Below are 26430 nucleotides of genomic sequence, written 5' to 3'. Positions count from 1 at the left end.
CCAAGAGTTGGGCGTCATTCTTAATGGAGTTGCTCCTGTCCCGGTGTTTTGTGACAACACGGGAGCCATTGCTCAAGCAAAGGAGCCGAGGTCTCATCAGAAGACCAAACACGTATTGAGAAAGTACCACATCCTCAGAGAGATCGTGGAGAGAGGAGATGTCACGATTGACAAAGTCGGCTCCGCAGATAATGTTGCTGATCCACTAACTAAGCCTTTACCTGGACCATTATTCGAGAAGCATCGCGAATCGATGGGTTTGAAGCATATGGGTAGTTGGCTCTAGTGCAAGTGGGAGATTGTTAGAGTAGGTGCCCGTCGAGCCAAGTGTTGGCCGAGGGTTCATGATTAAACTCTATGTATAAACAGTCTTTATTTTAATGATATTTGAATTTATCGTTTTGGCACTTCTTTATATGTATACCCATGCTAGTTGCATAGATAAAGCCCTTGAATATACAAATAGTAGAAAGAATATGAGATGCTCATATGATGAGTATCATGAAACTCATATTTGTAATACTGTATATTCTTAACAGTTCCTAGTCGATTCAGCCGCCACTAAGAAGGATATAGGCCGCTCGAGTTCGAGACTAGTATCTGCGATGTGAGTACCATGTTTCATTGGTAGGGGACATTGTGATGTCCGAACATGCAGATAGGTGCTCCTTGTAGAGTTCACTGAACAACCCTCCATAAAAGGACTTTCCAAGTGGTTCTCACTTATCGAGTGGAAAAGTCCTAGTTTATGATTGTACATCATTAGTCCTTATGACCCGGGACAACATTGAGACTCTATGTGCTAGAATTACACTTTGACTTGTTTACCGACTCTCATGGGGTCATCAGGTGGCAAGGTTGGGTGTTTTGTCGAAACATATAGGAGTCGATGCATTGTAGTCGGGGATTCACCGCTTACCTTCGGGTATGGATATCCTATGTGTTCTCATGTGTATGTAGGTTGAAATCTCTGATCAGAGTATGGTGGTAATTATGAAAGGGGTTTCATAGATTACACCATCGATGAAACTACGACATGACACATAGTATCGATTCATTGACAACTCTCGATAAACCAATGGTTGTCGAATCGGTCGGGATATATGAGTTGAAGGGACCGTACTATACGCTAAGCCATAATTGAATGGTTCTTGCAGGCACTATCATTTGATACCTAGGGAATCATGTAAGCGATGCTGCTAGGCATTTAACATGATTGGTTGGGTACTATCAGACTTGAGTTCTGACGTTCTTGTTATCAAGGAGTTGGTAAGTAAGAATGGAGCAATTGGGGTATGCTCATATAAGGACATGTTTAGTCTGAATCACATGGAGATGTGAACCCACGGCTAGTTGTATCAATGAACCATTGAGGGTCACACAAGTACTAGCTTTCTAGATCTCGTTGTGAAATAAAATAGTTCAATGTGTTGAACGGCTTATAAAGGAGTTTATAAGCTTGAAGAAAAATAGAAGTATGACTTCTATGAGGGAAATGTAATTTTTAATTTATGAATATGTTCCTAAATTAAAAGTTGGCCAAGTGAATAATGTATTTGAAAATTGTGATTTTCATAAACATTATTATGGACTAAATTAAATTAATTCAAGTGTTGAATTAATTAAACACTAGTGGACCTAGTAGAGTCCAAATAATTAAATTAATTCAAGTGTTGAATTAATTAAATAACATTGGGCCTTGTAGAACCCAATTGGAAATAGTTATTAAACTAGCGGGCTTGAGTAAAATCAAGTAAGGATTAATTGGGCTCAAATGTGTTTGAGACAATTTAAATTAAAAGTCCATGGGCCCTTTGTAATTGTTTCAAGCCCACATGACATTGCATGCTTGGAAGGTGAAAGGTTGGGGAATATTTTTTATTAAAAAATTGGTATGGCATGCAACTTTTTGCAACACCTTTTTTCACACCCAAGACAAGTCTTCCCCCTCTCATTCATGAGTGTTGGCCGAAAAATTAAGAGGAACTTTCTTTAATTTTTCTCTCCTCTTGTGTTCTTCAATAATTGGAGAAACAAGTCAATTTCTCTTTGAAAATCCTTTTGTTTTTCTAGTGCAAAACAAGAGGGGATCTTCTTAGCAAGTGGTGGGCCTAATTTTGAGCAAGGTGTGCTCAAGGAGGTAGCTTGTAGATCTTCTTGCGATTCAAGAGCTTTGCTGTTTAACAACAAAGTTGGAGCCACAATCAATCTTTTAAAGATTGATAGGTATATCTCTCAAACACCCTATGTATGACATGTGTTTGTTTTTGTATTTGCTACACAAAATATGGGGTGGCCGAAAATTCCAAGCAAAATTTCGATTTTTAAACTTCCGTTGCGCTTCCGGTCACCGTAATCGATCCCCTTTCAAAAGTTTATTTGTGATATCTTTTATTGTAAATATTTTGGATGAACAGTTTATTGATGATCGAAATTTGAAAGTTTATTTTGTATTTAAGAAAATTTTTATTTTTCCGCAAATTTTAAAATAGTTAAAAGTACGGTACGTTACAGTTGGTATCAGAGCGGTGTTCTTGTAAAGGGTTATGCCTACTGCCAGTTGAGAAGCTCACGAAGTCACACCTAAAGTCTGTAAATTTTAAGGTTTTAAATTATTTCATGTAGTAAGCATCAAGTCATGATTTCAGCATGTGCATATTTAAATTCAAATTACGTGCATCTTATGTTATGATATTATGTTCATGCATGTTGGGTTTACGTGTCGGGTAAATGTTGGAACAGTATGCCTCCCAGACGTAGGATTGTGTGTGAGGCAGGCGTTGAGAATAGGGAAGCTCAGGAAGGGGAGAGGGTCACTCCTTCTGGTCCACCCCCAAACATGCAGGCTCAGATGCTTACAGGGATGACTCAGTTCTTCGCACAGTTTGCAGGGAATCAGGCTGCAGTGGACAAACGGGCAAGGCCCAGTCTGGAGGCAGTCTATGATAGGTTTAAGAGGATGGATCCGAAGGAGTTCTCGGGGACTACTGACATGATGATAGCTGAAGGATGTATTAAGTCCATCGAGATAATCTTTGTGTTTACGGAGCTGCAGGATGCAGACAGGGTTAGATGCGCCACGTTTTTGTTGATAGGGGACGCCAGGCTATGGTGAGAGCGCGTCCGTGTCGGTGAATCTGCAGACTCTATCATGGGATGGCTTTAAGGAGGTCTTTTACTCCAAGTACTTCACCGAGGAAGTACGATCCAGACTGGCTAGGGAGTTTATGACGTTGCATTAGGGAGACAGCAGCGTAGCTGAGTTCGTGAGGAAGTTTGAGAGGGGGTGTCACTTTGTGCCCCTGATTGCTAATGATGCCCTAGAGAAGCTGAGGCATTTTATGGATAGTTTGCGGCCAATCTTGCGCCGCGATGTGAGCATTGCTGGTCCCACGACTTATGCAGTTGCCGTGTCGAGAGCTTTGGCGGTAGAGGAGGACCAGAGGGGCATTGAGGTCGATAGGCAGGGCAAAAGGCCCTATCAGGCACCTCAGCAACATCAACAGCAGTGAACCCAGTTTAAGAGGCCTTTCCAGGGGTAGCAGGGGAAGAGGCTATTTCAGGGACCGCCGAAAGACAAGGGTCATATTCTTCAACAGAAGGCTCCTCAGAGACCCGGTGAGTGTTCAGTGTGCCCGAAGTGCAACCGCCAGCATCCGGGACAATGTTTATTTGGATCGAAAAAATGCTTCAAGTGCGGAGCCAGCGATTATATGTTGAAGGACTGCCCACAGTGGAGGCACTCGACCCAGGGTAGAGTGTTCGCCATGCAGGCAGAGGAGCCGAACCCAGACACGACCTTGTTGACTGGTAACTTAATTCAGCTCAGTATTAAATTTTTTCCATGCATGTTTTGAATTTTATTTGGGATTATTAATGTGCTAGTAGTAATTTTGGTGACTTGGGTAGAGATTTTTCTACTGTGCTTGAGGTTAATATTAGAATTTTTGGGATACAAGTTTTTGTGTTGTATCAACGCCTCTCAGGAAATATTTTCATAAAGAGAGTAGCCACGAAGTCCTTGATAGATTAAGGGGCCACTCAATCTTTTATTTCAGAGACGTTCGCTAATCATCTGGACGTCAAGTCTATTGGGCTCGACGTGAGTTATTCAGTGACAGTCCCATCAGGGGAAGAATTATCAGCTACTAGCGTGGTAAGAGACATCGATCTCGAGCTGCAAGATCACCTAGTGTATGCCGATCTTATCGTGTTGCCGATGCCAGAATTTTATATTATCTTGGGAATGAACTAACCGACGAAGAACAGAGTTCATATTGATTTCCAGAAAAGGTCAGTGTTGGTAAGACCTTTGGGGATAGAGCAGTTTCTCTTTGAGACAAATAGATGGAGAAGTTTTCTTCGCATGATCTCTTGCATGCAGGCACGGAGACTTATTCACAAGGGGTGTCAGGCTTTCTTGGCCAGTATTATTTCTGCACCTGACGTACCCACTCCGTCGATAACTAATGTGCCAGTGGTCAGAGATTTTCTTGACTTTTTTCCAGATGACGTCACAGGCCTTCCACCAGAGAGAGAGGTGGAGTTCGCTATTGATCTTGTGTCAGGCACTGTGCCAATTTCTAAGGCACCGTACTGACTAGCTCCAGCTGAGATGTTAGAGCTCAAACATCATATTCAGGAGCTTCTTGACAAGAAATTGATTCGCCCTAGTTTCTCACCATGGGGTGCACCAGTGCTCTTTGTAAAGAAGAAAGATGGGAGTATGAGGCTGTGTATTGATTACCGAGAATTGAACAAAGTAACGATCAAGAATAAATACCCACTTCCAAGGATCGAGGATTTGTTTGATCATTTGCAGGGAGCTACAGTGTTCTCTAAGATAGATCTTTGATCAGGGTATCATCAGCTGAAGGTAAATGATGCAGATGTTCATAAGATAGCTTTCAGAACCAGATCTGGGCATTACAAGTTCTTAGTGATGCCGTTTGGACTGACAAATGCTCCAGCGATTTTTATGGAGTTGATGAATCGAGTTTTTCAGCCCTACCTAGACCAGTTCGTCATAGTGTTCATTGACGACATTCTCATTTACTCGAAGAGCCATGAGGAGCATATACATGACTTGAGTATAGTGTTGCAGGTTTTGCAGAAACACAAGTTGTTTGCAAAATTCAGTAAGTGTGAATTCTGGTTGGAGAAGGTAGCATTTTTGGGTCATATAATATCTAGCAGTGGTATCGAGGTAGATCCAACTAAGGTAGCAGCAGTTAAGGAATGGATTGAACCGAAGAATGCTTCAGAGATCCGTAGTTTCCTAGGCCTAGCAGGCTACTACAGGAAATTTATTCAGGGATTTTCTTCGATAGCAGTGCAACTCACTTCATTGACCAAGAAGAATGCTAAATTTTTATGGAGTGATGAATGTCAGAAGAGCTTTGACACTTTGAAGCAATCTCTTATTTCAGCGCCAGGTTTAGCCATGCCAGCAGGGAAAGGTAATTTCGTGTTGTACACCGATGCTTCTAAGCTCGGTTTAGGCGCAGTTTTGATTCAGCATGGTCAGGTTATAGTTTATGCCTCCTGACAGTTTAAGGTGCATGAGAAAAATTACCCGACCCATTATTTTGAGTTAACCGTTGTTGTCTTTGCGTTGAAGATATGGAGACATTATTTGTACGACGAGAAATTCAAGATATTCACGGATCATAAGAGGCTCAAGTGTTTTTTCAAGCAGAAAGAGCTGAATATGAGACAAAGACGGTGGTTAGAGTTAGTGAAAGACTACGATTGTGACATTTGCTACCATCCCGGGAAAGCTAATGTTGTGGCAGATGCCTTGAGCAGAAAGGTTGCAGTCGTAGAACAGTTGTCAGTGCAGAGATCTCTTCAGTCAGAAATTCAGAGATTTGTGTTAGAGGTTTATCATAAGGGCAGAGCTCCTAAGTAGTCTAATCTGACAGTCTAGTCTTCGTTGGTAGACCGAATACGTGCAGGTCAATCGTCAGATGAACAATTGCAGAAATGGAGACTGAAGGATGAAGCCAAGGGCAATGTACTCTACACAGTGTTCGATGGCATTGTGAGGTACAGAGGAAGGGTGTGGATGCCTAGTGTTGATTCGATCAGAGAGGATATTCTGACAGAGGCACATGCATCTCCGTATTCCATTTATCCAGTACCAAGATGTACAAGGATTTGCAAACTTTGTATTGGTGGCCAGGGATGAAGCGAGATATCCGCCGATTTGTGTCTGAATGCTTCACTTGTCAACAAGTGAAGGCAGAGCATCAGAGGCCAGCAGGAATGCTTAAGCCACTACCTATCCCCGAGTGGAAGTGAGAGAATATCAGCATGGACTTCGTTGTTGGTTTTCCGAGGTCCGTCAGAGGATCCAATGCTATTTGGGTTATAGTGGATCGACTTACTAAGTCGGCACACTTCTTGCCAATGAAGGCGACTTTCTCCATGACGCAGTATGCGGAGCTCTATATCAGGGAGATAGTTCAATTGCAAGGAATCCCAATTTCTATAATGTCCGACAGGGACCCGAGGTTTACATCGTCCTTCTGGAAGAGTTTTCACGCGTGGCGCCCCAAACCTCACCATGTAATCATACAACATATGACATCATATGCATAAAAATTTTCTTTTCAACGACATAATATTATAATGCATATACAAAAAAATAGTTCAATAATCACACTATCTACATCAGTGCAGCATAAACAGTATAATAAATACATATACACAACTCAAATAAGACAATAAACTATATTGTCTCTATCTACTATCAACTACAGGACTGTTTGAATAGACACACCTAGTCCTTCATCTCTATCATGTCTGTCACGCCCCGTGTCCGAAGCGTCGGTGACATCCGGCATTGTTTAACAATTTCTTGAAAACAATTAAGCCTCGTATCGAAATGCGAAAAACCAGTCTTTTTCATAATAAAAACATTTTCTTTACATTGACAATAGAATAAAATACATCAGAGTTGCAAATGCGGAACAAAACAAAGAAAAAAAAATAAAATTCTTGAATCTTAATCTCGATCCTTGATTCACCATCCCCGAAAAGCATCTTGCTCTTCCTCATTTAGCTGCTCCTCGTTTTTATCTGAAATTTGTAAGGGGTGAGTGTTTTGGGAAATACTCATCAAGTGGGGGTTGATCGATTTCCAATGATACATATAGAACTTAATCTTTAAAACATTTCTTTAACAAACTTTCAAATCTTATTATTTTTAACTCATCATAACAGAAACGAAACAAATATGAGACAGAGGTTATCAGATGATTCAGAGAAGTTCAGAAACAGATCAGAACAATTCAGAACAGAACAGATCGGAACAGACAGAACACTGTTACTCATCTCATTTCCATGGTCAAATTGTTCCCAATATGTTAGTCCTCTAAGGGGTGAGGCCAGAACTCGGTTTTATACCCACCGTGGGAGCCAGACAGAAATGGTTTTATACCCACCATTGGGGGCCAAACGGAAATGGTTTTATACCCACTATTGGGGGCCAGACAGAATCACAATTCTCGTCCCATTTCAAATCGAGTTGTAACAGTGCAACACAGAATTCAGATTTATGGGACATAACTTATCAGAATTTTCAGATATCAGAGTTTCAACGGATTCAGCGGAATCAAAAAATTTCGAAGCATAGAAGAAAACACATAATCGATCTAAATTTTAAAAGACGGACATCATGCTGTTTTCGAAAATGAGGACACACATTCATGCATGTCATAACTAATATATTCAAGATTTAAAAATACAAACGAGTATACATATCAAAAACCCACTTACCGTACTCTCGAAGTTACGGTTCGAAATGTGCAGAACTTGAGCGAACGAAACTTGTTGAATTGCGGCCAAGTCATGACCGAAACTGGAGAGGATCTTCACAACAATGTAGACAACAAATCACAACATTAAAAAGCCGGAACAATTCCTCCTTTCTTCTTGTAAGCGACAACCGAGAGGTGGTTTTGGAGGGGAAAGGAGCCGATTTTCTTGCTGAATTTTTGAGTGCCTTTTCTTTCATCCATGGTGTAGTATTTATAGAGGAATTTGAGACCCTTCCACTAGCCTTGGCCGAAATCTTGGGCTCCAAGGAAGCCATAATTTTGATCAAAGCATCTCAAGCACCAAAGGTCATTTCCTGCATCATAAATTTGTCCTAGCCTCTTAGCTCCTCCCTTAGCTCCTTCATTGGTTATATCATTGGTCATTTCATGCATAATAACTTTGTCCAAACCTTTAACTCCTCCTTTAGCTCTCTTTTTGTCCTATTTAGGACAAGCATGGTTGAGCTTCTTTGAGCTGGAAGATCGAGCTCATAAGCTAGGGGTTTTCTCCCCAAGAATGAATGAACTTCCTTGAGCTGAGGGTTTTAGCTTTTGAGCTGAGAGTTTCTTTTCCAAGAATCTTGGAGCTTCCTAGAGCTGAGGGTTTTAGCTTGTGAGCTGAGGGTTTCCTCTTCCGAGCGACGTACCCTCAATTATCAAGGTTTTGCATTGCCTCGGTTTCTTTTTGAGCTACTTTCCGAGCTTTTTGAGGTGATTTGCTTCGAAAAATCCAGGTTCTCACAATGTCTCACAGCATAGTCCTGTAACCTGTCCAACAGAAACAGCCCCCAAAGAGTGAGCATACACAACAATCATCATTGTAATACATAACAGTTATATTAACAACATAAAATATAACTGAAATCATAACAGAAATACCCCCTTTGCCGTTTCTGGACAATCAGCCATCAACAACCTTAACAACATCACACTGCAACAATAACATCGACGATACGTCGCACCCCAAATCCGGCGACAACAATATTGTCGAACGAACAACAACATCAACGATACGTCGCACTTCAACTCCGGCGACAGCAATATCGTGGAACTTGTTCGCACCCCAACTCCGGCGACTGCAATATCGTTGAACGAAAAACATCAACGTGACGTCTACCAACAACGACAGCCAACAACATCAAAAATAATAAACAACAACAGATATAATATCAAATCACTCAATTACAGTGATTTATCATCGTTCAACGCAATAGTATTCATCAATACTAAACAATAACACCATATGCTCGTACGTCAACACGTACCTGATAATCGAGTATGTATAACATCAAATAGCCCAACAACAATTAATACAACAAAATATAAAACTCGATTATAAATTTTTATCGTTCAACAATTAATATTCCGATGTATTTAGTTCACAATACTAACATCAAATACACCCTAATAAATTAACTTCAATTAATAGACTATTTTACAACATCCGTTAAACTACGAAAACTTTATATCAACAGATAGCTTATACTTAGTAGACTCCGATTATATAATCAAAATTAATAACAACTAACAAACAACTCTCCAGTTTCAATTCAACGATTAAAAATCCCTAATTATAATAAATTAAGAATAATTCAAAACAACATCACTATAATCATCTCTACTTCGTTAAAATCATACATTATTCAACAATCTTCAATTTCTGTATGATTTAACAATTTATCGAATTTATTCCGAAAATCGACGAATTTCAAACATCACCAAAAATATAAAATTTATACCTCAAATCGAAGACCTCTTGTCAACGATCCCAAAATTGAAATCGGTTCGTCGATTAGATAAACCGATAAGTTGCAAGATGGAAAAGAAATCTGAAATCTATTTTTTTCTCCTATGCTCTATTCGATTGTCTCTATCCTCTGTTCATTTGAGTTGGAAATGAATTCCACCAACTCAAATCAATTTATTTTTTTTATTTTTATTTTATATATTATATTATATTAATAATATTAGTAATATAATATAATATAATATATAATATTTAACATTTTAACACCGGTATATCTCATTGGATCAGTCAAACGATTCAAAACTCAAAACATGAAACTTTTATATGTTTCAGTTTTCTACGTTATATCCAAATTTCAAATCATTTGGACTTCATATGACCAAAATATGTCAATTTTCGTTCTTTAAAAATCATTGATTATTTAGTAATATCACATTATTAAATCAATAAATTGTGATATTTACTTCAGGCATTACATTTCTACCCCCCTAAATGAATTTCGACCCCGAAATTAATCAAAAATAGTAATAACATGCATAAATAAAGATACGTCATACCATCAGAATAAGTAGGGGTAGAGATCCCTCATATGCCGCTCTGTCTCCCAAGTGGCCTCTTCGACACCTCTATGCTCCCACTGAACCTTCACCATCGGTATAAGCTTACTACGAAGCTTCCGTTCACATCGATCCAAAATACAAACTGGTCTCTCAACATAAGACACATCAGGATCTAACTGAACCTCAGAAATATCCAACATATGTGAAGGATCCGGCTCATACTTCCGCAACATCGACACATGAAACAAATCATGAATACCCGATAAAGATGGAGGTAGAGCCAATCGATAAGCCAAAGTGCCTATCCGCTGTAATATCTCATACGGGCCAACATATCTCGGTGCCAACTTTCCTTTCATACCAAATCGCACTGTGCCACGAGAAGGAGAAACTTTCAAAAATACTCGATCGCCCTGCTGAAACTCTAAGGGTCTTCGTCTTTTATTGGCATAGGCGGCCTATCTATCTTGAGCTGCTTTCAATCGCTGCTGTATCAACTTTACTTCTGTTCCATCTCAAGAATCATCTCAGGACCGGTAACCGCAGCTCGATCAACATCATCCCAGTATAACGGAGATCTACAACGCCTCCCATACAATGCCTCAAATGGAGCCATCTGAATACTACTCTGATAACTATTTTTAAACGCAAACTCCACCAATGGAATAGATGACTGCCAAACAGATTTAAAATCTAGAACATAAGCACGCAACATATCCTCCAGCGTCTGAATATTACGCTCAGTCTGACCATCTGTCTGGAAAAGATAAGCCGTACTAAATCTCAACTCTGTCCCCATCGCAGTCTGCAATCCTTCCCAAAAATGAGAAGTAAATCGAGGATCTCTATCAGAAATAATAGACACTGGAATCCCATGCAACCGTACAATCTCTCGTATATACAACTGTGCCATCGTCAAGTACGTACTACTCATGCTATAGGGTATAAAATGTGCAACTTTTGTCAATCGATCAACAATCACCCAAATAGCATCAATAGTTCCAGTGCTTCTTGGCAAATGAGTCACAAAATCCATTGATATGTGCTCCCATTTCCAAGTCGGCACTTCTAAACTCCTCAATTCACCTCCAGGCCTTCTCCTCTCACCTTTGATCTGTTGACAATTGAGACATCGACGTAAAAATTCAATCACATCATGTTTCATTCCCTTCCACCAAAACTGAGAGCGTAGATCCTTATACATCTTCTTGCCACCAGGGTGAATAGAATATCGACGACAATGTGCACGCCGCAACAGGCCCTGGCGCAACTCAGATATATCAGGAACTACCCATCTATCATTCATCCTCAGACTGCCATCATCAGCCACTCTAAAACGAGTATCTTGTTTCTGAGAAACTAACTCCTTCCATCGCTGAACTCTCTCATATGTCATCTGTGCATCACGAATACAACCATATATATCAGGTTCAGCTGATAAGGTAGATACCTGGATAGGAGTCGTCGAGATATCAAAATCATATCCCAAGGAACAACAAGAAATCATCATAGCTGATAAACAACTCACATTCTCTGCAGTACAACTCACTTTACGGCTCAATGCATCAGCTGTAAGATTGGCTCGACCAGGATGATATTCAATCTCACAATCATAATCCTTCAGCAAATCTAGCCATCGTCTCTGTCTCATATTCAACTCTGTCTGTGTAAACAGAAATCTCAAACTCTTATGATCAGTATAAATCGTAAACGAGGTACCATATAAATAGTGTCGCCATATCTTCAAGGCAAAGATAATGGCTGCCAATTCTAAGTCATGCACAGGATTCCTTGTTTCGTGTGGTTTCAGCTATCTCGAGGCATATGCCACAACATATCGATCCTGCATCAAAACACATCAAAAACCATGTAATGATGCATCAGTTTAAAAAACAAACCTCTCGTTTTCTGTAGGGATTGATAACACCGGTGCAGTCGTCATTCGGTGCTTCAACTCCTGAAAACTCCTCTCACATGCTTCAAACCATTGAAATCGCACACCTTTCTGAGTCAACTGTGTCAATGGTCTAGCAATCTTTGAAATTCCCTCAATAAATCGACGATAATAACCTGCTAAACCCAGGAAATTACGGATCTCTGGTACAGATGTAGGTGCAAACCACTGTAACACGGCTTCGACCTTCGTTGGATCAACAGAAATCACATCTCTCGATATAACATGACCCAAGAAGACCACTCGATCCAACCAAAACTCACACTTACTGAGTTTGGCATACAACAGTCTATCTCGCAGTACCTGTAATACTGAACGTAAATGCCCTGCATGCTCAGCCTCACTCATGGAATATATCAATATATCATCAATAAACAATAACAAACTGATCAAGATAAGGTTGAAATACCCTATTCATCAAACGCATAAACATAGCTGGAGCATTTGTCAACCCAAACGGCATAACCAAAAACTCATAATGTCCATATCTGGTCCTGAGTGCTGTCTTCTGAATATCCTCATCTCTAACTCGTATCTGATGATATCCTGACCTCAAATCAATCTTCGAATATACTGAGGTTCCCTGCAACTGATCAAACAAATCATCAATACGAGGGAGGGGATATTTATTCTTAATCGTTACCTTATTCAGCTTTCGATAGTCAATACAAAGCCGCATCGTTCCATCTTTCTTTCTCAGAAATAAGACTGGTGCACCCCAAGGTGATACACTAGGACGGATGTATCCCTTGTCCAGCAAGTCCTGCAACTGGGCTTTCAACTCTCTCAACTCGGCTGGTGCCATTTTGTAAGGAGCACGAGAAATAGGGGAAGTACCTGGTATCAACTCAATCCCAAACTCCACCTCACGAGCTGGTGGAAAGCCTAGAATCTCATCAGGAAATACATCGGCAAACTCGGCAACTACAGGTATCTCCTCTATTCCCACATCCTTCTTCTTCTCTGTCACATCTACAACATAAATAAGATAACCCTCATGGCCATGCTCCAATAACCAAGACATTCGGATAGCAGTTACCAACGGAACACGGGGACGAGAACCTTTCCCATAAAAGGTCCAACGCTCTTTCTGATCTGTGTAAAAATATACTACCCGCTGATAACAATCAACAGTAGCACAATATCTCCTCAGCACATTAATTCCCACAATACAATCAAAATCAGTCATCTCCAAAATAATCATATCAGATCTCAGCTCGTAGCCCTCATAAGAAATAATACCATCTGATATCATAGATACAACTGATATATCAACTCCAGAGGGTGTTGAAACAGAAAGATGCATAGATAATGGAGACGGGCGCATATGATGCTCAACCACAAACCTCTTCGATATAAATGTATGGGAGGCACCTGTATCAACAAGAATATAAGCATACACCTGTGCCTGAGGCGGACCAGCTCCCTGCATACGTGGCTGTCCTCCAGAAGGTCGTGGTGTAAACTGCTGAGGCTATCGTCCTCCTCTCTCTGAGGATCTACCTCTATCACCCCTGGGCTCTCGCTGTCCGTCACGACTAGGACAATGTCTGGCTATATGGCGCACACCGCCACACTCAAAACATGTGATCTCGATCTGTGTACACTGTCTAATCAGATGAGGTCCCCCACAATGAAAACATCTCACTGCTCTGAATTCCCCTATCTGCCCTTGAACAGACTGAGAACTGTCCCCACGACTCTCAACACGCCGCGAATCAAATCGGCGCTTCCCAGATGGGGATGAAGAAGATGAACCCATCTTATATTTAAAAGACTGTCCATGTGGTCGCAATGACTACCTAGTCGGCTCTGATAATCGTCCCTGAGCCCCATGCTCCTGCATAACCAACTCAGCCATCTCAACCCTCGTCACTGCATCCTCAAATGATATCGGGTTGTTTGACTGCACAAGATCAAATAACTCTAACTTCAACCCTCTCAAGAAATGCCTCATCTTAGCATGAACATTCGTAGCAACATGTGGCACATATTTCAACAATGCAGATTATCGAGTCTCATACTCAGCAACAGACATACTTCCCTGTCTCAAATCCTCGAATTCTTTCTCTTTATTTGGTCTGGCTGCTATAGAAAAATATTTATCAAAAAAACGAGATCGAAACACATCTTAATCAACAGTACGGCTCTGAGCTCTCAATCCGGCCTTAGTCGTCTGCCACCACAATAATACATTCCTCGAAAGCAGAAATGTAGCCAATCGTAACCAAGCAGACCTAGCAAACGGATCAGTCACAAATATCTACTATATCCTCTCAATCCACTCCTCTGCTCGCTCGCCAGTCTCAGAACTATCAAATCTCGGCGGAAGATAACTACTAAACTGTGCCAAAGTCAACTCACCATGCAATAAAGGCTTATCTGCAGGTGTCTGTCCCATAGGAGGAGGTGGCAATGGATTCATCTGTCCAAACCCACTGTCAACATCTTCTGTTTCCTCGTGTGGATGTACCTGTTCTATAGCTGCCATCACTGGAAATCAAATTGATAATCATAACATTTAACAATTACAATCCAGTATTCATCATCACACCTTTCGTACGAAAGCACACGCAACTAAAGAACAATCAATCATACCAAGAAGTCATCAAGAACAAATCAAATGCACAGACACATGTAGATAATATCGCCATCCAACTCCCTCATTACAAAACCAACTCCTAACCATCCCAGACATCTAACCTGGCTCTGATACCACCAATGTGGCGCCCCAAACCTCGCCACGTAATCATACAACATATGACATCATATGCATAAAAATTTTCTTTTCAACGAAGTAATAATATAATGCATATACGACAAAATAGTGCAATAAACACGCTATCTACATCAGTGCAGCAGAAACAGTATAATAAATACATACACACAACTCAAATAAGACAATAAACTATATTGTCTCTATCTACTATCAACTACAAAACTGTTTGACTAGACACACCTGGTCCTTCACCTCTATCATGTCTCACAGCATAGTCCTGTAACCTGTCCAAAAGAAACAACCCCCAAAGAGTGAGCATACAAAACAATCATCATCGTAATACATAACAGTTATATTAACAACACAAAATATAACTGAAATAATAACAGAAATACCCTTTTGCCGTTTCTGGACAATCAGCCATCAACAACCTCAACAACATCACACTTCAACAATAACATCGACGATACGTCGCACCCCAACTCCGGCGACAGCAATATCGTCGAACGAACAACAACATCAACGATACGTCGCACCCCAACTCCAGCTACGGCACTATCGTGGAACGAACAACAACATCAACAATACGTCGCACCCCAACACCGGCGACAGCAATATCATTGAACGAACAACATCAACGTGACGTCTCCCAACAACGACAGCCAACAACATCAACTATAATAAACAACAGATATAATATCAAATCACCCAATTACAGTAATTTATCATCGTTCAACGCAATAGTATTCATCAATACTAAAAAATAACAACATATGCTCGTACGTCAACACGTACCTGATAATCGAGTATATATAAAATCTGGCTATTTCTTTGATCCTGAGGCGTGTGATGTATCTAAATAATTCAACAACAATTATCAAATCATTGTCACTGTATCAACATAGTCATAACAACTTCAATTGTATAACATCAAATAGCCCAACAACAATTAATTGAACAAAATATAAAATTCGATTATAAATTCTTATCGTTCAACAATTAATATTCCAGTGTATTTAGTTCACAATACTAACATCAAATACACCCTAATAAATTAACTTCAATTAATAGGCTATTTTACAATATTCGTTAAACTACGAAAACTTTATATCAACAGATAGCCTATACTTCGTAGACTCCGAATATATAATCAAAATTAATAACAACTAACAAACAACTCTCTAGTTTCAATTCAATGATTAAAAATCCCTAATTATAACAAATTAGGAATAATTCAAAACAACATCACTATAATCATCTCTACTTCGTTAAAATCATACACTATTCAACAATCTTCAATTTCTGTATGATTTAACAATTTATCATATTTATTCCAAAAATCGACGAATTTCAAACATCACCAAAAATATAAAATTTATACCTCAAATCGAAGACCTCGTGTCAACGATCCCAAAACTGAAGTTGGTTCGTCGATTGGATAAACCGATAAATCGCAAGATCGAAAGGAAATCTGAAATCTATTTTGTCTCCTCTGCTCTATTCGATTGTCTCTATCCTCTGTTCATTTGAGTCTATGAATTCATCCGACTCAAATCAATTTTTTAAAATATTTTATTATATTATATTAATAATATAATATAATATATAATATTTAACATTTTAACACTGGTATATCTCATTGGATCAGTCAAACGATCAAAATTTTCAAAACTCAAAATATGAAACTTTTATATCTTTCAGTTTTCTACGTTATATCCAAATTTCAAATCATTTGGACTTTATATGACCAAAATATGTCATTTTTCGTTCTATAAAAATCATTAATTATTTAGTAATATCAAATTACTAAATAAATAAATTGTGATATTTACTTCAGGCATTACAGCACGCAGCCATGGGGATGAAGTTGCTATTCAGTACAGCTTTCCACCTTCAGACAGATGGGCAGTCTGTGCGTGTGATTCAGATTTTAGAAGACTTGCTGCGAGCCTGTGTGATTGATTTCCATGGGAATTGGGAATCGAAGATACCTTTAGTGGAGTTTACCTACAACAACAGTTTCCAATCATCTATAGGTATGACTCCCTACAAGGCATTGTATGGGAGGAAGTGCAGGTCGCCGATTCATTTGGATGAAGTTGGTGAGAGGTCAGAACTTGGTCCAGATATTGTTCAGCAGACTGCAGATGTGGTCAAAATCTGAGACAGGATGAAGACCGCCCATAGTCGTCAAAAGAGTTATGCTGACAAGAGGAAGAGAGATCTAGAGTTTGCCGTAGGTGATCACGTTTTCATGAAGATAGCACCCATGAAGGGTGTTATGAGATTTGGGAAGAAAGGCAAGCTTAGTCCAAGATTTATTGGGCCGTTCGAAATTTTTGACAGAGTTGGGACACTAGCTTATCGTGTAGCCCTACCGCAGAATCTGGCCGGTGTACACAATGTGTTCCACGTCTCGATGCTGAGGAAATACTTAGCGAATCCTTCGCATGTTTTGAGCTATGAGCCGTTGCAGCTTGCTCCATATCTGCCGTATGAGGAAAGATCTTTTCAAATCCTAGACATACAGGAGCGGAGACTTCGGAACAAGGTGACTAAGCTGGTCAAAGTCTGTGGCTGAATCAAGCAGTGGAGGAGGCCACTTGGGAGGCCGAGGCAGATATGAGAATTCGCTACCCGGAACTGTTTGGTAAGTTTAATTTCGAGGACGGAATTTATTTAAGTGGGGGAGGAACTGTAGTGCCCAAATTCAGTACACGTAAAACATATGCATTTAATTAAATTTTCAAACAATTTATTTAATTTTAAAATGAGTTTAGCGATGCATGATTTATGAAATTTCATTATTTTAAATTATTTATATTTATGTGATGCACGTTAAAATGTTTCTCGAGCTTCATGTTTCAGGCGATTATTTGATGCGGGATCGAGGAATAGAGACCGGTGACGATTTTGGCAATTTTAAAATGCGGTATTTTATTTTAAGTTAGAAAGGGGCATTTTAAATGATTTATTTAGTTTTTTTAGCATTTTAATCCAAACTTATTTATTTGGTGATTTTAGGAATTTAAAAACTTTAAAGTTTATCAAGTTTGTATTTTAAACTTTAATTTGGGGTTTTTTAGTAAAGTTAAAGGTAGGTTAATATTTCAATTAGTATTTTAATTAGCATTCTTAATTGTGTAATTAAGCAATAATTTTCCCTAATTTAACTACACAACTCACGCACACACACTGTCTCACGCACTCACTCACGCCTACACACACGCACACTTCGTTTCCTTCCCATTTCATTTTATTCTCTTAAAAGAAAACCTAGGTACACACACACACACTTCGTTTCCTTCCCATTTCATTTTATTCTCTTAAAAGAAAACCTAGGGTTCATAGAGAAAACATCAGCAGCCACTCCCCTTCAAATTTTTCCAGCAATTTTCGTTGGGTTTCTTCAAGAAAATCGAACCACAAATCGTTCCGGATCAACCTTCGCATCTTCCCCGCTTCGGTGTCGTCGTTTCGGTAACTTTAAAGTTTAAAGGCACGTATATTCTATTATTCCTGCGTCGATCTCGTCATATTATGTGTTGTGATGATTATTATGCGTAAAAATCCATGTATGATGTACAAAGTTTGAGCAGAAATTTATTGGATCGATTTTTGAAACGATTTTTGGATCTAAAACTCAAAATTTGCTGTAATTTTAATTACAGCGACTTTTCGGTCGATTTTCTGGAAAACCTTTCAACACATAAAATGTAGAAATTTTTTATACCTTTGATTTGACAGTAAATTCGAAATATTTGGATAAGAAATGAGTGAGTTATGATTGTTTTCGTGGGACTGCTCAAACTGTGTTTTTCTGAAAATACGTTCTTGATGTGTTCTTGAAGTTTTATTATTGCAGGCTTTGTTGGGGATCGACGGGTGTTTGCTGCTGCATTTAAGTTTGTTGAGTATGATTTTGGGATTGTTTTTTGTGTGTCGGTTCGCATCGATAGGCACTTGTTTGCATTAGAAGTCGTAGGATGCGTTTTGGTGTCAAATATCGTGTTCACGGATTGGGTTTCGTTGTTTGTGATGCGTAGTTGTTTTGGAGTGTGTGTTTGAGTTTGAATCAGTGCCTTAACATCTTAGGTGGGTCTTGAGGTGTTGGTTCACGGTCCTTATGATCGAGTGAGTAGGATTAAGTCACAAGTGTAGGGAATTCCGTTTGTTCACAATTCCAGCACCTACACGGACCCAAAGACGGACCCTTACACAGGGTCCGTGCCCTTTTTCCTTCGGAATGTGAATTTTCAGCACCTACCCGGATCCTTACACGGGGTACGTGTACTCCTTTTTTAAAAAAAAAAATATTTTTTTTTGGGATTGTTTTGGGGTTTGATGTAATGATTTAGTACGATAATTAAACGAGGTCAAGTCCCGAGAGATTTAGAACGTCATAAGGAAATTTGTCATTTTGGGTGTGAGCATGACTAATACGTCTAAGTTATGAAAGATAAGTGATTGAACTCATGTTAGTACGTGCAGCTGTGGCCCCAGGCGATATCTTACGAATCCCTCAACGCCAAGCAAGTATGTTCGACGTGCAAAAGAAAAATATTTATTTTTTTGAGGTATGCTAAATGTCTTGTGACCAAATTATGAACGGGTTTGGAAGTCGGTGAACGTGGCCGAGGACCTCTCCACTCCGGTAAAGCATGACTGGGTTTAGATCAGGATTAGAAAGCGGTAAAGCATGACCAGGGACTAATCCACCAGGTAAACCATGACCGGAGATCTCATGTATGTGGCAGTGGATTTTCTCTGTCAGCCAAGTACTGTTGTTTAGTCTGATCAGGCGCATTTATATATGGGTCACTTGCTTTGAAACATATCTTTACGCAAAATTATGTTATGTATGCTCAAGTATGTATGATGCAAGTATGTTTAAGAAAAGTTTTATGATGATGACTCGTCTACGTTTATGATGCTAAGTTCAAGTTTCAAGTATGTTCAAGTTTCAAGTATGTAAGCCCTACTTTAAAGATGCATGTGTTTTTATTATGTAGTACTTGCTATCTCCAGTTTATACATGTTGAGTCTTTAGACTCACTAGACTTGATCGATGCAGGTGAGGAGACGGGGGGTGGGGACCAATGAGCTGGCTTGGACTGCGCAGGACGCTAAACCCGAGGACCGCCCATGTTTTAAGATTTTATGCATGCCGATTTTAATACTCTGATTTCACGTTATGGTTTACGATGTTTAAACAAGTGTTTTTCTTAGGCAAACTTTGTTTGTGATCTCTTTTATAGCAAATATTTTGGATGAACAATTTATTGATGATCGAAATTTGAAAGTTTATTTTGTATTTAAGAAAATTTTTACTTTCCGCAAATTTTAAAATAGTTAAAAGTACGGTACGTTACATGAGAAACCCTTGATAAATCACCTATAAAAACTTGCATGCCAAAAAAAACTACGAATTCCCCTGACATTAGTAGGGGGAGGAAGCTTTTCTATGATATCTACTTTAGCTACATCCACTTCAATCCCATTTTCCAAAATTTTGTGACCAAGGACAATTCATTCCCTTATCATAGAATGACATTTCTCCCAGTTAAGTACAAGATTCGTTTCTTCACATCTCTTTAGCACTTTTGAAAAATTAAGCAAAAAAGGGTCAAAGAAGAACCAAAAACAGAAAAGTCATCCATGATGACCTCAATATAATTTTCAATCATATCATGAAAAATCGCCATCATACAACATTGAAAAGTAGCAGGAGGATTACCCAAACCAAATGGCATTCCTTTATAAGCAAAAGTACCATATGGACACATAAAAGTTGTCTTATCTTGATCTTCGGGATCTATGGGGATTTGCATACATCTAGAATAACCATCTAGAAAACAATAAAAAGCATGACCTGCCAAACGCTCTAACATTTGATCAAAAAAAGGTAAGTGATAGAGGTAATATTTACGTGTTTTAATACATTGTGTGAGTCGAGTTTGCATCGTTCTAGGTTATTTAGAGTCTACATTCTTTCTATTTCTTCTTATTTTATTGCATTTGATCACCTCTCACTTAAGTATGTTAATGTGCAGAAAAATGGAAAAAAAAAAACAATTGGAAGATAAGGCTGGGGACAGAAGATGTCGCGCGTTTGACCGCCCCAGTGCGAGAGGCTGAAGAAAAAGAACATAAAACCTCGATTTTGACCGCCCCAGCACGAGAGGCTGCGGAAGACACCATTAGTACAGTAGGTTGCACGCTGGGGCGGTCGCGAATTAAAATATGAAAGTTTCCTATTTAGATTTTATTCAATTTGGAAGGTAGATGGCTAAAGGAGAAAACCTAGGCACAAAAATCATTCATTATTCAGCAGCCAAGGAGCCAAGGAGGAGAGAAAAGCTTGGAGAAAGTGCTTGGATTAAATATTCGAAGATTTCCGGGTGTCGTTCTTCGTGTTTTTCGTCAAATCTAGTATTTCTAATTTAGTTTTTATCCTTTAAACATTGTGTTATTTATTTTCGCTATGAATTCGAGTAGATAAACAAAATATTTGTTGGGATTTAAGGGGATCCTACCCCTAACTTTGATTTAGTTAATTCATATTTCAAGTATTGGTTTATTCTTGATTGTGTTACTGTTTTTCATTGTGTTACTCTTGTTTACTGTTTTATATTGCGAGTGAGTTCGAGAGAATAGCTTGTGATTCACTCTTGATAAATAATTAAAGACATTTAATTACTTCATTGAGTATAGTTAGTTTGGCATAGCTCGAGAGGGCGTATTCAATCAAATAGGAAACCCCGTCGGAAGCGTAAATTACTATCGAATGAATTAATTAATTAATTAACAATTGGTAGGTGAACTGAAATTCCCAAAAAATCCACTTCTCATTGAATTTTAATCAACCATTCTAGATATCATATCTTATTATTTAATTCCTGAATCTTTTTATTTGCATTTTTATTTGAGTATAGTAGCAATACACAATCAATCCAATTTCGTTGCTAAAGATTTGATAACTGAAAATAATAATTGTAAAATACAGTCTCCAATGGAACGATACTCGTACCCTCGTACATTATACTATTACTTGACATCGTGCACTTGCTATTAATTTTCGAGCATTCAAAACCATATTTCATTGAGGATTCCACAGTGCAAGTTTTGCTCGATCAAGTTTTTGGCGCCGTTGCCAGGGACTGTTAGTTCACAATTTTATTTTTAGTTATTTTCTTTAGCATTGTTTTATTTTTCTTAAGCTAACACTCCATATTCTGTTACAGATATCTCTTCCAGTGCATGCCAAAGTCACTTGACGTGGAACTTGAGCAGTTTGACCCTGAAATTGAAAGAACTTTCCGCAGCAGATGACAACAGCAGAGACTGAAGGAACTGATGGAGAGGCACGAGCATGAGCATGAGGAGGAACATCATGAAGATAGACATGTTGAGATGCCACGCCGCATACCGATGCTAGAGTATGCCCAGCCTTCTTTGGATTGTGCACGCCCCAGCATTGTGAGGCCCATTGTGCAGGCAAACCACTTCAAAATCAAACCAGCCATAATCCAGATGATTCAGAATACAGTCCAGTTTGGAAGATCTGCAGTAGATGACCCAAACACGCACATCACAGATTTTCTTGAAATTTGCGACACTTTCAAATTTAATGGAGTTTCTGATGATGCTGTTAGGTTGTGTTTATTTCCTTTCTTCTTACGTGACAAAGCTAAAGCATGGTTAAATTGTTTGCCTGTAGGTTCGATTACCACATGGGAGGACATGGCGAAAGCGTTTCTCATTAAATACCTTCCTCCGTCTAAGACCATGAAGCTGCGGGCAGACATCACTACGTTTGCTCAATTCGAGCAGGAGTCTTTATATGAAGCATGGGAACGTTTCAAAGATCTATTACGAAGATGCCCTCATCACGAACTGCCACTTGGGTTAGTTGTTCAAACCTTTTACTATGGCTTGCTTACTCCTAATAGTACTATGATAGATGTTGCTGCTTGTGGAATCCTCTTGAGAAAAATTGCTGAGGAAGGATATGAGTTGTTGGAGGAGATGGCTGCTAGCAGCTATCATCCTCAATCTGAAAGGAACAACCAGCGGAGAAGTGCAAGAGTCCAACAGGTAACTGACCTTTCTGCTATCACTGCACAGCTTGATGTTTTGAACAGGAAACTGGATGTTTTGAATATGGGTGGCACGGCTATGCGTCTTCAAGAGATATTTTGTGAAAAACGCGGATTAGAACACTATGTTAAGGACTGTCAGGATGGAAATCCCTTTTATGTGCAAGAAGGGGCACCAGTGAATCAAGTGGGAGTCCAAAACCGTCCAAGGAATGATCCGTACTCAAACACATATAATCCTGGATGGAGGCAACACCCCCAACTTCTCATGGGTGGTCGAAACAGTCAAAATCGACCACAGGAAGGACAAAAATATGGGAAACAATCAATGTACAGATCTGACCCTCCTAGAGAAGAAAAGTCTAATTTTGAGCAAATGATGTCTAAGTTTATCTCGTCCACTGAAACTAGACTCCAAAATCAAGATGCATCGATAAAGGGGATAGAAAGTCAGATTGGGAAGTTAGCAAAAATGATAGCAAGTAGAGAGCCAGGCATCTTGCCAAGTAACACAGAGATCAGTCCAAAAGAGCAAGTGAAGGCCATTGAGTTGAAGAGCGGAAAAATTTTAGAGTCAAGAGGAAAGGAAAAAAGTCAAGTCCCGGATGAACAGACTGAGACATCTAAAGGTAAGTCCCCTAACTCTACACCAGCACCCACGGCACAATCTAAAATTGTTATACCTCCTCCTTTCCCTGCAGCACTAAAAAAAGCAAAACTTGATTCGCAATTCGGTAAGTTTCTTGAGGTATTTAAAAAATTGCATATCAATATTCCTTTTGCCGATGCTTTGATGCAAATGCCTAGTTATGCTAAATTTTTGAAAGATATCTTAGCAAACAAGATAAAATTGGAGGATCACAAGACGGTAAATCTAACCGAAAATTGCTCCGCTTTGGTGCAAAAAAAAATCCCACCGAAACTGAAGGACCCAGTGAGTTTTTCTATTCCTTGCGTGATTGGTGATATTGTTTTTCATAAATCTTTGTGTGATCTTGGTGCGAGTATTAATCTTATGCCGTTATCTGTATTCAGGAAAATCGGATTAGGAGAACCTAAGCCAACAAGGATGTCCTTGCAACTAGCAGACAGATCTGTCAAATACCCGCGAGGAGTCATAGAGGACGTCAAGGTGGACAAATTCATATTTCTTGCAGATTTTGTGGTACTTGACATGGAGGAAGACATGGAGATGCCCTTGATTCTAGGGAGACCATTCCTTGCGACTGGCAAGGCCTGGTTGATGTTCAAGAAAGGAAGTTGAGATTGTGAGTGCGGGAGTAAGAAATTACTTTTGACGTCTTGAATGCTCTTAGCACACACTGCACACTGATAACTGTTTTAGAATTTATGCTGTGGATTCACTTGTGTGTAATTTTGTGCAGGATGCCATGAAAGACCCATTGGAAGCACCCTCACAACTGAATTGAAGGAGGGAGACTTGGACGAAGAAAAATCTGAAATATACTTTAATGCCAACCATCCATGGAGAAAGCCAATGAGAATGAGACTGGAGGATTTTGGAGAGCGAAGAGATTTGACCCCTCCAAAGTCAAGCATCGAGGAACTACCGACGCTTGACCTCAAGCCATTGCCTCCGCACCTAAAGTACGTATACCTGAGTGAGAATAACACGTTACCTGTCATTATTTCTGTAGCTTTGACAGATGCTATGGAGGAAAAAATGTTGCAAGTTCTAAAAGCGCACAAAAAGGCATTTGTCTGGAAGGTGGCGGACATCAAGGGAATAAGTCCATAAATTTGTATGCACAAAATCTTGATGGAAGAAAAGTACTCACCCCTCGTGCAACCTCAAAGACGACTCAATCCAAAGATGCAAGAGATAGTGAAGGCCAAAACGATTAAGCTTCTCGATGCAGGTATTATCTATCCTATTTCATATAGTGCATGGGTAAGTCCTGTTCAATGTGTGCCTAAGAAAGGTGGGATTAATGTGATCACTAATGAAAAGAATGAATTTATTCCCACGCGGACTGTTACGGGGTGGAGAGTATGTATTGACTATAGGAAGTTGAATGATGCCACCCGTAAGGACCACTTTCCCCTTCCCTTTATTGATCAGATGTTGGAGAGACTAGCGGGACGTGAGTTTTACTGTTTTCTAGATGGGTATTCAGGGTATAACCAAATCACTATTGCACCTGAGGACCATGAGAAAACAACTTTCACTTGTCCTTATGGAACATTTGCTTTTCACCGTATGCTTTTTTGTCTTTGTAATGCCCCTACTACATTTCAGCGCTGCATGACTACTATATTCCATGATATGATTGAAACTTTTCTTGAAATATTTATGGATGACTTTTCTATCTTTGGTGCAACGTTTGATGAGTGTTTGCAGAATCTGAGCTCCGTGTTGAGAAGGTGCGAGGAGACGAATCTGGTGCTTAATTGGGAAAAGTGCCACTTCATGGTACAAGAGGGAATTGTCCTAGGGCAAAAGATTCTGGAACAAGGGATTGAGGTATTCAAAGCTAAAATAGAAGTCATCAAGAACCTACCACCACCAGCCTCAATAAATGGAGTTAGAAGCTTTCTAGTCCACGCCGGTTTTTATCGGCGTTTTATCAAAGATTTCTCTAAGATTGCCAAACCTCTATCTTCTTTACTTATGAAAGATGTGCCCTTTGAATTTAATTCTGACTGTCTGCAGGCGTATGAGAAGTTGACAGAGCGCTTGGTGACGGCTCCTGTCTTGGTGGCACCTGATTGGAATCTACCCTTCGAGGTCATGTGCGATGCCAGTGATATTGCGGTTGGTGTTGTCCTTGGGCAAAGGCATAACAAGCTATTTCACACTATATACTATGCAAGCAAGACTCTAGATGAAGCACAATTAAACTATGCAACCACTAAAAAAGAGTTACTCGCAATAGTATTTGCACTTGACAAATTCCATTCATACCTTGTTCTGTCAAAAGTAATTGTGTTTACTGATCACTCCGCCCTTAAATATTTACTTGCCAAGAAAGATGCAAAGCCACGCCTACTTCGGTGGATTTTATTGTTACAAGAATTTGATTTAGAAATAAAAGATAAGAAGGGTGTTGAGAATGTGGTGGCAGATCACTTATCTAGATTAGAAGTTATTAGTAATGACTGTGTTGATCATGCTATTAATGATTGGTTTCCTGATGAGCAGCTATTTGAGGTGAGACACTGTCCTTGGTATGAAAATTTCGCCAACTTTCTTGTCACAGGCACACCACCACCAAATTTATCGTTTCACCAACGAAAGAAATTCTTCTTTGACGTGAAATATTATTTTTGGGAGGAACCATTTTTGTTTAAAATTTGTACAGATTCCATGATAAGAAGGTGTGTTGCAGAGGAGGAGTTTGGCCAAATTCTCAACCATTGCCATGACCGTGAGGTAGGTGGTCATTTTGGACCAACAAGGACGGCATCTAAGGTACTCGAATGTGGCTTCTATTGGCCAACTCTATTTAAGGATGCTCGCTCTTATGTGCTTACCTGTGATAAATGCCAGCGGACAGGTAACATCTC

At 39.4% G+C, this 26430-nt stretch overlaps 1 non-coding gene across 1 annotated transcript; it reads right to left on the bottom strand.

Annotated features, from left to right (window-relative positions):
- Nucleotides 1-22595: 22595 nt before the first annotated feature.
- LOC142512991 (small nucleolar RNA R71) lies at nucleotides 22596-22701 on the bottom strand. The gene has a single exon (XR_012808961.1). It is a non-coding gene; the product is annotated as a small nucleolar RNA R71 (small nucleolar RNA).
- Nucleotides 22702-26430: the final 3729 nt, after the last annotated feature.

This window comes from Primulina tabacum, chromosome 10 (genome assembly GCF_025594145.1).
Source record: "Primulina tabacum isolate GXHZ01 chromosome 10, ASM2559414v2, whole genome shotgun sequence".
NCBI classification, from domain to species: Eukaryota; Viridiplantae; Streptophyta; class Magnoliopsida; order Lamiales; family Gesneriaceae; genus Primulina; species Primulina tabacum.
This window is presented reverse-complemented; position numbering and strand designations above follow the sequence as displayed.